Source organism: Malaya genurostris, chromosome 3, assembly GCF_030247185.1.
Source record: "Malaya genurostris strain Urasoe2022 chromosome 3, Malgen_1.1, whole genome shotgun sequence".
In the NCBI taxonomy this organism is placed as follows: Eukaryota; Metazoa; Arthropoda; class Insecta; order Diptera; family Culicidae; genus Malaya; species Malaya genurostris.
Window position 1 is genome coordinate 20,377,042 of NC_080572.1, and position 10,978 is coordinate 20,388,019.

At 36.6% G+C, this 10,978-nt stretch overlaps 1 protein-coding gene across 5 annotated transcripts in view; it reads right to left on the minus strand.

Moving 5' to 3' along the window:
- The window catches only part of LOC131437382 (MOXD1 homolog 2-like), a 299,407-nt gene extending 288,731 nt beyond the window's left edge, over window positions 1–10,676 (minus strand). For 2 of the 5 annotated variants that reach the window (XM_058606684.1, XM_058606683.1), the window contains exon 1: window positions 9,168–10,676. The gene's annotated coding sequence lies outside the window, so the exon portion shown is untranslated. Of the gene's footprint in view, window positions 1–8,821; window positions 9,094–9,167 lie in introns of those variants that run through there. The other 3 variants (XM_058606685.1, XM_058606686.1, XM_058606687.1) reach the window with 3 other exon arrangements.
- Between the last annotated feature and the right edge of the window lie 302 nt (window positions 10,677–10,978).

Genomic DNA, 10,978 nt, shown 5'->3' on the forward strand with positions numbered 1-10,978 from the left:
TCACTGTCCTCCACTCGTGCCGCTGATGCTCGGGCTTGGTGGCCACCCACAACTCCAAACTATTATCAACAAAGTTCACTGGGAGAAGAAGAGTTGCTTTCCGCACTAGAAAACACCCCGCACAATGATATTAATCTTCTACCCGAGCGACCGTCATTGGCAGCTCGAAGAGAAAAGGAAAATCTTCACTGAAGATTTAAAGTTCGCCTCTAAACAGAAGTAGGGTGATGTTTTTTCTGCTGCAGTGGGAAAGCAGATTGGTATAGTGTTTTCATCTTCTCTTTCACCCTAAGAATTGATAGATTTTTCTCTGGTCATGTAAACTTCAGGGCTAGAACACCGTGCTTTTGCTATAACAAATGGCGACGAAGCGGTTTGGAATCCATGGTGTAATTTTTTGCCCACAGTGGAAGGTGATAAGTTTTCCTTTTTATGCTGCAAAATTCGTTTCTGTTGGGGGTAGCAATAGCGCTGAGGGCTGTGAGAGTGAAAATACATTGTACCTTACATTTTGCGCCATTAGATCAGGATATTCCGGTTTGAAAAAGCTAAGAAAAAAATTGTGCATTGGCAACCACCAGGGTCTTTTCAAAGTCCGGTTATCTATTTCAAGGTACCGAAAAGTGGTGACAGATGGTGATTTAGTGTGATAACAGAATTGTCGGCTTACCATCATTGCAGTTCATTAAAATTTAAAAAAAAATAGAACCATGGTTAACCCTTTCTTGACCATAAGATGTGCAGGACGAAATATGTCAGTACAAGACAATATTTTAGCAATTGGGGGTGTAAATTAAGAGAATATCACCAGAAACACATAGCAGGGTGCATAAGTTTCCTATAATTTCATGGGAAATATTTTTCTCTATGATTCTTAGAAATAAATAAAAGAAGAGTTGGGTTTATTATATCGTAATTTAATTTATTTCTTTAATTGCTTTAATTATCAGAATAGCAATATAAATAGTTAGTTATGGCATTCTACGAAACGATTTCAAGTACTTGTGAACGTTGCACATAACACATTTATTATGTGTTCTATTTTCTATACGTTATTTTGCACAAACTTTTTTAGTTCAAAAAAAGATTGATAGTTCTTTTTACTTATTCGTTCAGAAACACAACTGTCACCTTGAAAATAAGTTTTCTTTAACATTCAGTAAAAAAAATATCGATTTGATAGTAATTGAAGAATTTAAAGCGATTTTTAAGAAGGGAAACATATTTTCTTTGAGCGTTAAGGGGTTAAATAGTGAGACTCCCGTACTATGGAAGCGTTGGTTGTAGACCAAGTTTTGCGTTGGTTGTTGACCAAGTTTTTTTTACTGCAGTGCACATGGTACAACATTTTTAACACGCTTTACACTATATTTACGGTTCCGGAAGTCGGATTCGGATGAAATTTAAGAATTCCGTATGGGACCACATGACCTTTCATTTAAACCTAATTTTGTAAAAATCGGTCTGGCCATCTATGAGAAAATCTAGAAAACATATTTTCATTTTTATGCACATTTTACCCCATAGCTATGGAACCGAAAGTCAGATCATAATGAAATTCAGGAATTTAGTATGGCACCTAAAGAGCTTTCATTTTAATCTAAGTTTGTGAAAACCGGTTAAGCCATCTCCGAAAAAGTTGGTGCACTTATTCTCACAATTTTTTGAACATTCTAGCAAATATTTCCGAAACCGGAAGTCGGATCCAAAAAATATTCAGGAATTTTGTATGGGACCACAAGCCCTTTCATTTGAATCTAAGTTTGTGAAAATCGGTTCAGCCATTTCCGAGAAAAGTTAGTGCAAAAAAAGTTACATACACACATACGCACATACACACACATACACACACGCACACACACATACACACAAACAGACATTTTGCGTATTCGACGAACTGAGTCGAATGGTATATGACACTCGGCCCTCCGGGCCTCGGTTCAAAAACCGGTTTTCACAGTGATTGTATAAACTTTCTAACAGGAGTGTAGAAATGTGCATGTCACAAACACATAGCAGCTTTTAAATGGAGCCTGCGCTTCTGTTACTTTTGCGTGTAATATTCAAGCTAAGGCTGAATTAATTTTCATGATAATTAATATGAAAGGCCTTGTACAAAGCTCCTGAAAATTATTTCGACTGAACCGATTCTCTCAAATTTAGGGTCAAGTGAAAAGTTATTCGTTGTTATACACAAAATTTCCAAATTTAATCCAGATCCGACTTCCGGTTCCGGAATTACAGGGTAAAGTGTGTTGTAAATTTGATACCGTCACTCAAAGCGGTGAAATAGAACAAACTTCTAAGCTGGCCTAGAAACTACTCCAATCGAATTGAAAGATGGTTTTTTCGGTCATTTTTTTTATTCATAATTTTTTTTTTGTATTTCGGCTTCAGATTTACGAGGCCGTTTAACAGAAAAAAAAATTATTTTTATTGCTGGATCTTCTTTTTTAGTAAAGAGGCGTTTTTTTGCTATCCAGTAAATGAAGGGGAAGCAGTTGTTCGCTATTCACGCTCCCGTCTATTAGTTCGGTGTCATCGTTATTGCTTATGTTTGTCCAGGCATTGTTAGCTGTATCAGGCGTACCTTATCGTTCAGTTGGTTTCGTTAAGGATGTGTTATTGTTGTTGATGGCTGTCACTGGAATTGCTTGGGATTGATGTGAAGGAAGCACAGTTGTCTTTTGATGTAGTTGTCTTCTTGTTCAGCTCATCACATGGCTTACTGTAGTGAACAGCTTTTTGGCAATATTAACATGTGGCTATCTGATTGTCATATGTAACAAGTGATTTGCACGGCATCCTTGTATCTTGGCCGAAAATCACATAAGAAGATATAGCCCTCTTTAAGCGCTTGCGTAACAAACGTACGTCATTCAGAATACCGGAGAAATGTACATTGTAAATTTAGAGTTGCCCTGAAGATGAAACAATAAACTTTAGAAACTCAGATCTTACTCACTTTTTAAGCGATTTGTTGACTGATTAATTCAAAGTGTGGTTTCAAAGAAAAGTCTTGTGGTTCCATAAAAAAAATTCAGCTTGAGCTTCATATGAATCCGACATCCGATTCTGGAATTACAAGGTGAAGATTGTTAAAATATTTATACCGGATACAAACAAATTCACATCCACCATCCCCCATGTTAAATTGTTGATTTCATTCAATTGTTAAATTATTGATTTCATTCATTGATTCATGAACACGATTAAAAAAATAAAATAATCCAGTTTAATATATAATCAAGATCGAGAGCGCTTCGAATTACCGTTACTTAAAAACATAATCGCACATTTGTTTTGGTACCCTTCGTGAATATCGTAACCGTTCTGAGCCCAGCAACGAGACAGTATGTTCAGTCGGTGTTGAACAGTCGTTCGCACCGCACGCGTATAGCTCTTGGCTCCTGGAATTTTTTTTTCTGGCTACCTAGAGTTTCATTGATTCAAGGCTTCAGTCTTTTTCAAGGCTACCTGAATCACTAACTAAGTGACTAAGTGATACAAAGAGTGATATTAGAGTGACTAAGTGATACAAAGAGTGATATTAGAGTGACTAAGAAATTAATCAGCCTTTTTTAAGGCTAGCTAGGAGTCTAATCGAAGACTAATTTAGCCTAGTTAATTTAATTTAAAATTTCATTAATTTCAAAAATGCCTGCGTCCAACCGGAAAGGCAACAAGCCTAAGGCTAAAAATAATTCAATACGGAATAAATCACAATCCGTTATTCAACATTTTTCTAATAACATTCACGATCTTATAGAATCTGAATGTAAAAATAAAAGACAACGGACGGATTTCCCTACCGTTGATCCTATGCCGTCTAACAATATTTACGAGATTCTTCCTGAATCCGATTGTAGCGACATAGAAGAAAATTCTTCAAAAATTCCCAAAATGGACGCTTGTCGTTCTGGGAAGAAACATCAATCTATGCCACCAGTGACGGTGATGATTTCCGACTTCAAAGCATTCCGTACTGAGCTTTCTACTTTTCTCCCGGAAGTAAAAGTCTCATTTCAAATCGGACGAAGAGGAGAATGTCGAGTCTTGGTGGATGGATTGGAAGATTACGAACGTCTTATTCGATATTTGTCCGAAAAACTTCATAAATTTTATTCATATGATATAAAATCAGACAGACCCTTCAAGGCTGTCTTGAAAGGATTATCAAATGATCAAAGTATTGATGAAATTAAAAATGAACTAAAAGAATTGCTTGGTTTTGCCCCTTCCCAAGTAATACTTATGAAAAAAAGAGCGAATGGTACTTCTAAACCACGCTCTGGAATTTCCCATGAACTTTACCTAATACACTTCAATCGAAGTGATGTAAACAATTTGAAAACTTTAGAAAAAGTACGTTTCATTTCCCACATTAAAATTCATTGGGAACATTATAAACGGCATAATCGTATTGCAAACTTAACGCAATGTCGTCGTTGCCAAGGCTTCGGTCATGGAACCAAAAATTGTCATATGGATATACGGTGTTTGAATTGTGGTAAATCGCATTCGAAAGACGCTTGTCCAATGAATGAAACCACTGATAAATTTTCATGTTCAAATTGCAATGGAAATCATAAATCCAATTATTTGAAATGTCCTGTCAGGGAAAAAATTTTAAACGCTCGTTCGCTTAGACAACAAGTCAAATCAACGACCTTAAATTTACTGAACATACCTGAAAATTCTTCTAAGGCACCTGCCAATTCGTCTTCTAACGAAAACAATTTATTGACAGGTAGATCGACCTCGTCATCATCTTCTTCTAATTTCACTTATGCTGGTATATTAGGTAGAAATCTATCTCCTATTTCTTCTAATGTAAATAATCAAAACACAGGACCGCCTTGCAGTTCTTCTTCTAACGAAAACAATTTATTAATAGGTAGACCGGCCAAATCATCTTCTTCTAATGGCAGTCTACCTACAAATATTCCTTCAATGCCATTCGCTTCTTTAAATGAAGTCGATTTAGGCGATATAACTGAAAATAAAATGATCTACCTACAAGATCAACTTTTTCAAATGATCATCCAAATGAATTCGACTTCATCACTTTTTGAAGCATTTCAAATCGGATGGAAATTTGCAAATAATATTATAATGAATTTAAAATTTAACAGTGATGTTAAATAATTATTTGAATATTTTAAATTGGAATGCTCGATCTTTGAAATCGAGTGAAGATGAATTTTATAATTTTCTCAAAGTTCACAAAATTCATATTGCCATTGTGACAGAAACTTTTCTTAAACCAAATGTAAAATTGAAAAGTAATCCACATTATGTGGTTCATCGATTTGACAGGTTTACTGGAATTGGTGGTGGAGTTGCCATTTTTGTCCAACGGCAAATTAAACATCGAATTTTACCTTCTTTCAATACTAAAGTTATTGAAAGCTTGGGAATCGAAGTTGAAACCATTCATGGAATTTATTTCATCGCTGGAGCATATTTGCCATTCCAATGCACCGGCGAACAATTAAATTTCTTTAAAGGCGATTTGCAAAAACTTACAAGATATCGATCGAAATTTTTCGTAATAGGGGACTTAAATGCTAAGCATGTCCAGTGGAATTGTAGGCAAAATAACAGTAATGGTAAAATACTTCATAATCAACTCTCAGCTGGTTACTTTACAGTTCTTCATCCCAGTAATCCTACTTGTTTCTCTTCAGTGAAAAACCCGTCTACAATTGATCTGGTTCTAACAGATCAAAGTCACATTTGTAGTGAACCGATTACTCATGCTGATTTTGACTCAGATCATCTTCCTGTAACATTCAGACTTTCCAACGAAGCTATAATTAATCCAATTAGTTCTATTTTCAACTATCATAGAGCAAATTGGTTGGATTACAGATCTCACATTGAAAATCATGTGGATCATGAAACTATTTTAGAAAATTCTGCGGATATCGACACAGCAATTGATAATTTGAATCATTATATTATCGAAGCTAGAAATCTTTCAGTTCCCAAAGCTCAAACTAAATTAAATTCTCCTATCATCGATGACAATCTTCAACTGCTCATTCGGTTGAAGAATGTTCGTCGACGACAATATCAACGTTCTCGTGATCCTGCTATGAAAAACATAGTTAAGGATTTACAAAAAGAAATTAAACATAGATTTACTCTTTTGCGAAATGAAAATTTCGCTAAAGAAGTTGAACAAATTAAACCATATTCTAAACCTTTCTGGAAACTTTCTAAGGTTCTTAAGAAACCTCAGAAACCTATTCCTGCTCTCAAGGAAGGAAATCAAATACTTCTTACAAATGGCGAAAAAGCTCAAAAACTTGCTCAGCAGTTCGAGAGTGTCCACAATTTTAATTTGAACGTTGTGAGTCCTATTGAAAATGAAGTCTCACTGAAATATGATCATATTTCAACTCAAGTGTTATCACACGATGACATTATTGAGACGAATTTTGATGAAATTAAATCAATTATTAGAAAACTTAAAAACATGAAGGCTCCTGGTAATGATGGAATTTTTAATATTCTTATTAAAAATCTTCCCGATGTTGCCTTGAGACTCCTGGTTAAAATTTTCAACAAGTGTTTTTCATTAGCTTACTTCCCAAAAAGATGGAAAAACGCTAAAGTAATTCCTATCCTAAAACCTGATAAAAACCCAGCAGAAACATCAAGTTATCGCCCAATTAGCTTACTTTCTTCTATCAGTAAACTTTTTGAAAAAATTATCTTGTTAAGAATGATGACTCATATAAATGAGAATTCAATTTTTTTACCAGAGCAGTTTGGATTTCGTCATGAACATTCAACTACTCATCAACTTGTCAGAGTAACGAACATGATAAAAGCAAATAAATCTTCTGGGTTATCCACTGGAGTTGCTCTTCTAGACATAGAAAAAGCATTCGACAGTGTTTGGCACAAAGGTTTAATAGCAAAAATGTCTGATTTCCAGTTTCCTATTTATTTGATCAAAATGATTCAAAATTATTTAACTGATCGTACTCTTCAGGTTAGCTATCAGAATTGTAAATCTGAATTGCTACCCGTACGAGCCGGTGTTCCGCAGGGTTCGAGTGTAGCTCCAATCTTGTATAATATTTTCACTTCTGATCTTCCAAATCTACCCGTTGGTTGTCAGAAATCGCTATTCTGTGACGACACAAGTCTGTTAGCCACAGGTAGAAATCTAAGAGTGATCTGCAGTCGCCTACAAAGAAGTTTAAATATTTTCAGTGATTATCTGTCAAAATGGAAAATTAAACCAAATGCAGCAAAAACGCAATTAATTATCTTTCCTCACAAGCCAAGAGCTTCTTTTCTTAAACCAAACAATAATCACATTCTCAAATTGAATGGCTTGGAATTGACATGGTCTGATCAAGCTAAATACTTAGGTTTAACGTATGACAAAAAACTCACTTTCAAGGATCACATTGAAGGAATCCAGGCAAAGTGTAATAAATATATTAAATGTTTATATCCTCTTATAAACAGAAATTCTAAGCTCTGTCTAAAAAACAAATTGTTAATTTATAAACAAATTTTCAGACCAGCCATGCTTTATGCGGTACCAATTTGGTCAAGCTGTTGTTCCACCAGGAAGAAAACGCTTCAAAGGATTCAGAATAAAATTCTGAAAATGATTCTGAAGCGTCCTCCCTGGTTTAGTACAAATGAGTTACACAGACTCACAAATATAGAACCATTAGATGTAATGTCACATAATATTATAAGCAAATTCCGACAAAAATCGATGCAATCTTCAATTGAATCGATTCGCTCTCTGTATTAGTTAGTAAGTTAGTATATAAGTTCCTTTTCCCCATTACACAATACAAGTAGGTTTAGAATTTTCCCTACACAAAAATCTCAGAATTGCGGAAGCAAATGATGTCTTCATGGTAATAACCAAATCATATATATATTTAACAGGGCTGAAAAGTCACCACTTGTGGCTGAACACCCAATTTAAATCTTAATAATTTAATTTTAACTCATATTCCAATAAATAGTTATTTAAAAAAAAAAAAAAAAAAAAAAAAAAAAAGAGACAGTATGTTGTTTAGCCTTGATAAGTAGTCTAGATAAATTTAGTTTTTCAAGATGATGATACTACAAGCCACAAAGCAAGTGCAACAATGTGTTACTAGTTGTGTTGTAAGTTTGTTTATTTATATCGTTCTTTACTTTGAAAATCGTTCACCGGGTGGTGCCATTACAGTTACAGTTACACAAGCGGCAATGAGCGGCAATACAATAATTCACATACGGCTTTACTGGATGAACGGTAGGAATCGCTTTTCTTCGTGAAGTGCTTCAAATTAACATTTTTACTGGAAAGGCTCTGGTTTAGCCTTTGAGGCGTACTTTTCGCAAATTCATAATTCCGCTATGCTAGACATTAATTGCAGTGTGCTGAATCAAAACTATGATCATAACTGCAACTGCTCTGTACTGACAGAACTCTAACGTCTGAAAACGACCGCACACTCATAAAATTCTATTTTTTTTATTTGCTTCTTTGCTGTTTGTTGTCAAAGTCGTAAGCAGGATTATCAGTTATGCAGATATTTAAGAAAGCTGCATAGAAAAACTATTTTATCGTTGATTTTCTCGGCAATCATTCTTGTGTAAAAAAGAGCAACATTTGGCTCGAAACTCCTGGATAAAGCCAGTGTAGGTGGTAACTTTCGAGAATTGAGAACTTCGTTTACTTGTCGCAGGTGTGTGTTGTATGAATATTTGTGGTAGGCCGAAATGTAATATTTTTCTGTGAAGCCTACCATCGATGAAAGTGCTTTATTGTCGTCATTATTATACTCACAGTTGAACAGCTTACTGGCAGAGTGATCTCATCTCATGATCAACTCAACGAATCAAATCCATGTTCAACGGATCAATGTTCTATCGGTCATTTCGAATCAATAAACCAGTGTTCTATTACAGTCGAGCAATCATCGCCACCCTATTTTGGAGGATCATATGATATACAATCAAAACAAATTCCGAAAGTTTCTTTCACTATACCTATATTCACCCCGTAACAGTAGATACTTTTGTCGGTACGATTCAGTAGAACATCAAACTTGAGATTTTGTTGGCACTCTTTGGTTGGTAGGTTGAATTATGATAAAGGAAAAATAGAGAAAGTAATCAAAAATAAAACTCACTTCGACACGAAATCTATCCACGTTTGTCAGCTGTCAAAATATATTGAGGAGATCAGCGATTGATCACTCGGAACGTTTCCTGCTGCACCTTGTTCTTCTCCAACTAAGATCGTACGTGTGGCTTCAGAATCGCGTAATCGCCGTACTCTCGCTGTCAGTCACTGGAACACAACTGGACTATGCCAGTGACACCTCTGCCATCGAAATCGTTATATTCGAAATCACACTCAAAAGAAACATTAGAGTCAGAACTCAAGCTCAGCGAGATATGGTTTGACTTATCAGTTAATATTTAGTGAAACTTATTGTTCCACGCGAACACACCGACGGTAAGATCAATTCCGAAAACCACCGACTTTCCTCGTTTTGCCACACTGCAATATCAGCGACCTAGAAATAATTCATTCACAAAAACACTTGTTCCAATAAATCAAAACCGGCTCTTTGAGTTAGAGAATTGTTGTTCTTTTTTTCCTTGTTTCTATTTTTCCACAAACCCATAAATAGCAACATTTTCGCGAATCGTTTCCATTTGTTAGTATACGGTTATATATTTCAATCTTTTTTGCCCAATTTTTTCTTATTTTACGTTACATCAGACTGAATTTATGAGGAGTTTTCCCTTTGTTTCCCAGATCTGATTTTTTCTTCTCTCGCACGGTTGCTTAAAACACCCACTTTTGCCTATGAAATCGTAATTTGCGAGGAATAAATCAAAGAAAAATCTCCTTTTTTTGTGCGCTTTCGGAGCGCCTTCTTCACTGTTGGGTGCTCCTGCTGCTGCTGCTGCTAAACCGACACCCGTTCCGAATGTTTTCCGTCGTCAAACATCACACTCACACTACCACCGATCAGCAACGGCACGCAGATTCGTGTGGCGAAACGACAGCGAAGACAAACCTCACAACATAAAGCAACGACCCGCGACACTCGACGGTTGGTTTGTTGTTGCTGCACTGTCTGCTGGCGCGAACGGGCGACAAATCGCGGGGGATGCTCAATGGTGCTATGTGATGTAACCCTCCACCACTGCTGCGGCGCCTAACCGAATTCAGGACACTGATAATTGGAGGAAGAACCGAAATCGATAACAAAACTAAGTCTTTCGCGAATCGCCCGTGGGCAGAACTCAGAGACGCCGATAAGGAGAATTCGACCGGAAAAGCATTTCACATTATTTGTCGGTTTGTATCCAAGCTGGTAGAAGCGTGGAACTTAAGGATCAACGCGATAGCGAATCGACAATAGCGCCAAACGCATAACGAATCTTTGCGGATTGAAATTTGTCGATACAAAATGTTGTCGTCAAATAGTTTATCCGCAGGAAAGCCTTCTGCTTTTAAAGCACGCACAGTAATTCGAAAAATCGAACCTTGTTTGCAGGAAATTTACCGCGAATATCGGTACCGTTTATGAAAAACCAGCTTTTTACGACTTGCTTTCACCAAAGCCACGACGTTACTAATTTTCCCTTTTGTAAAGTTCCCTCAGCTGGTTGCTCGCCGCTATTATGTTCTATGCAGCGGGCTGGCAGGCTGGCTGGCTGGGTGGCTGCCTTCAATGTAAAAGAAGTTAACTGCAAAGCGCTCTCGCTTCGTAACACACCGTGCAGGTCCTGTCGATGGGACGGTAGTAACTCTCCGGGAGTAAACGCTACATATTCGCGAGCGAAAAGGAGAACGGTTCTCGCGGGAGCGATCTTGTTTCGCGCATGACCGCTCAACCGCTATACTCTTCTCCAATGAATGCCCAGATGCGATCCGTTTCATTCGATGGTTTGGCATGAAATAAACCCTCGGTCGAACGACTTT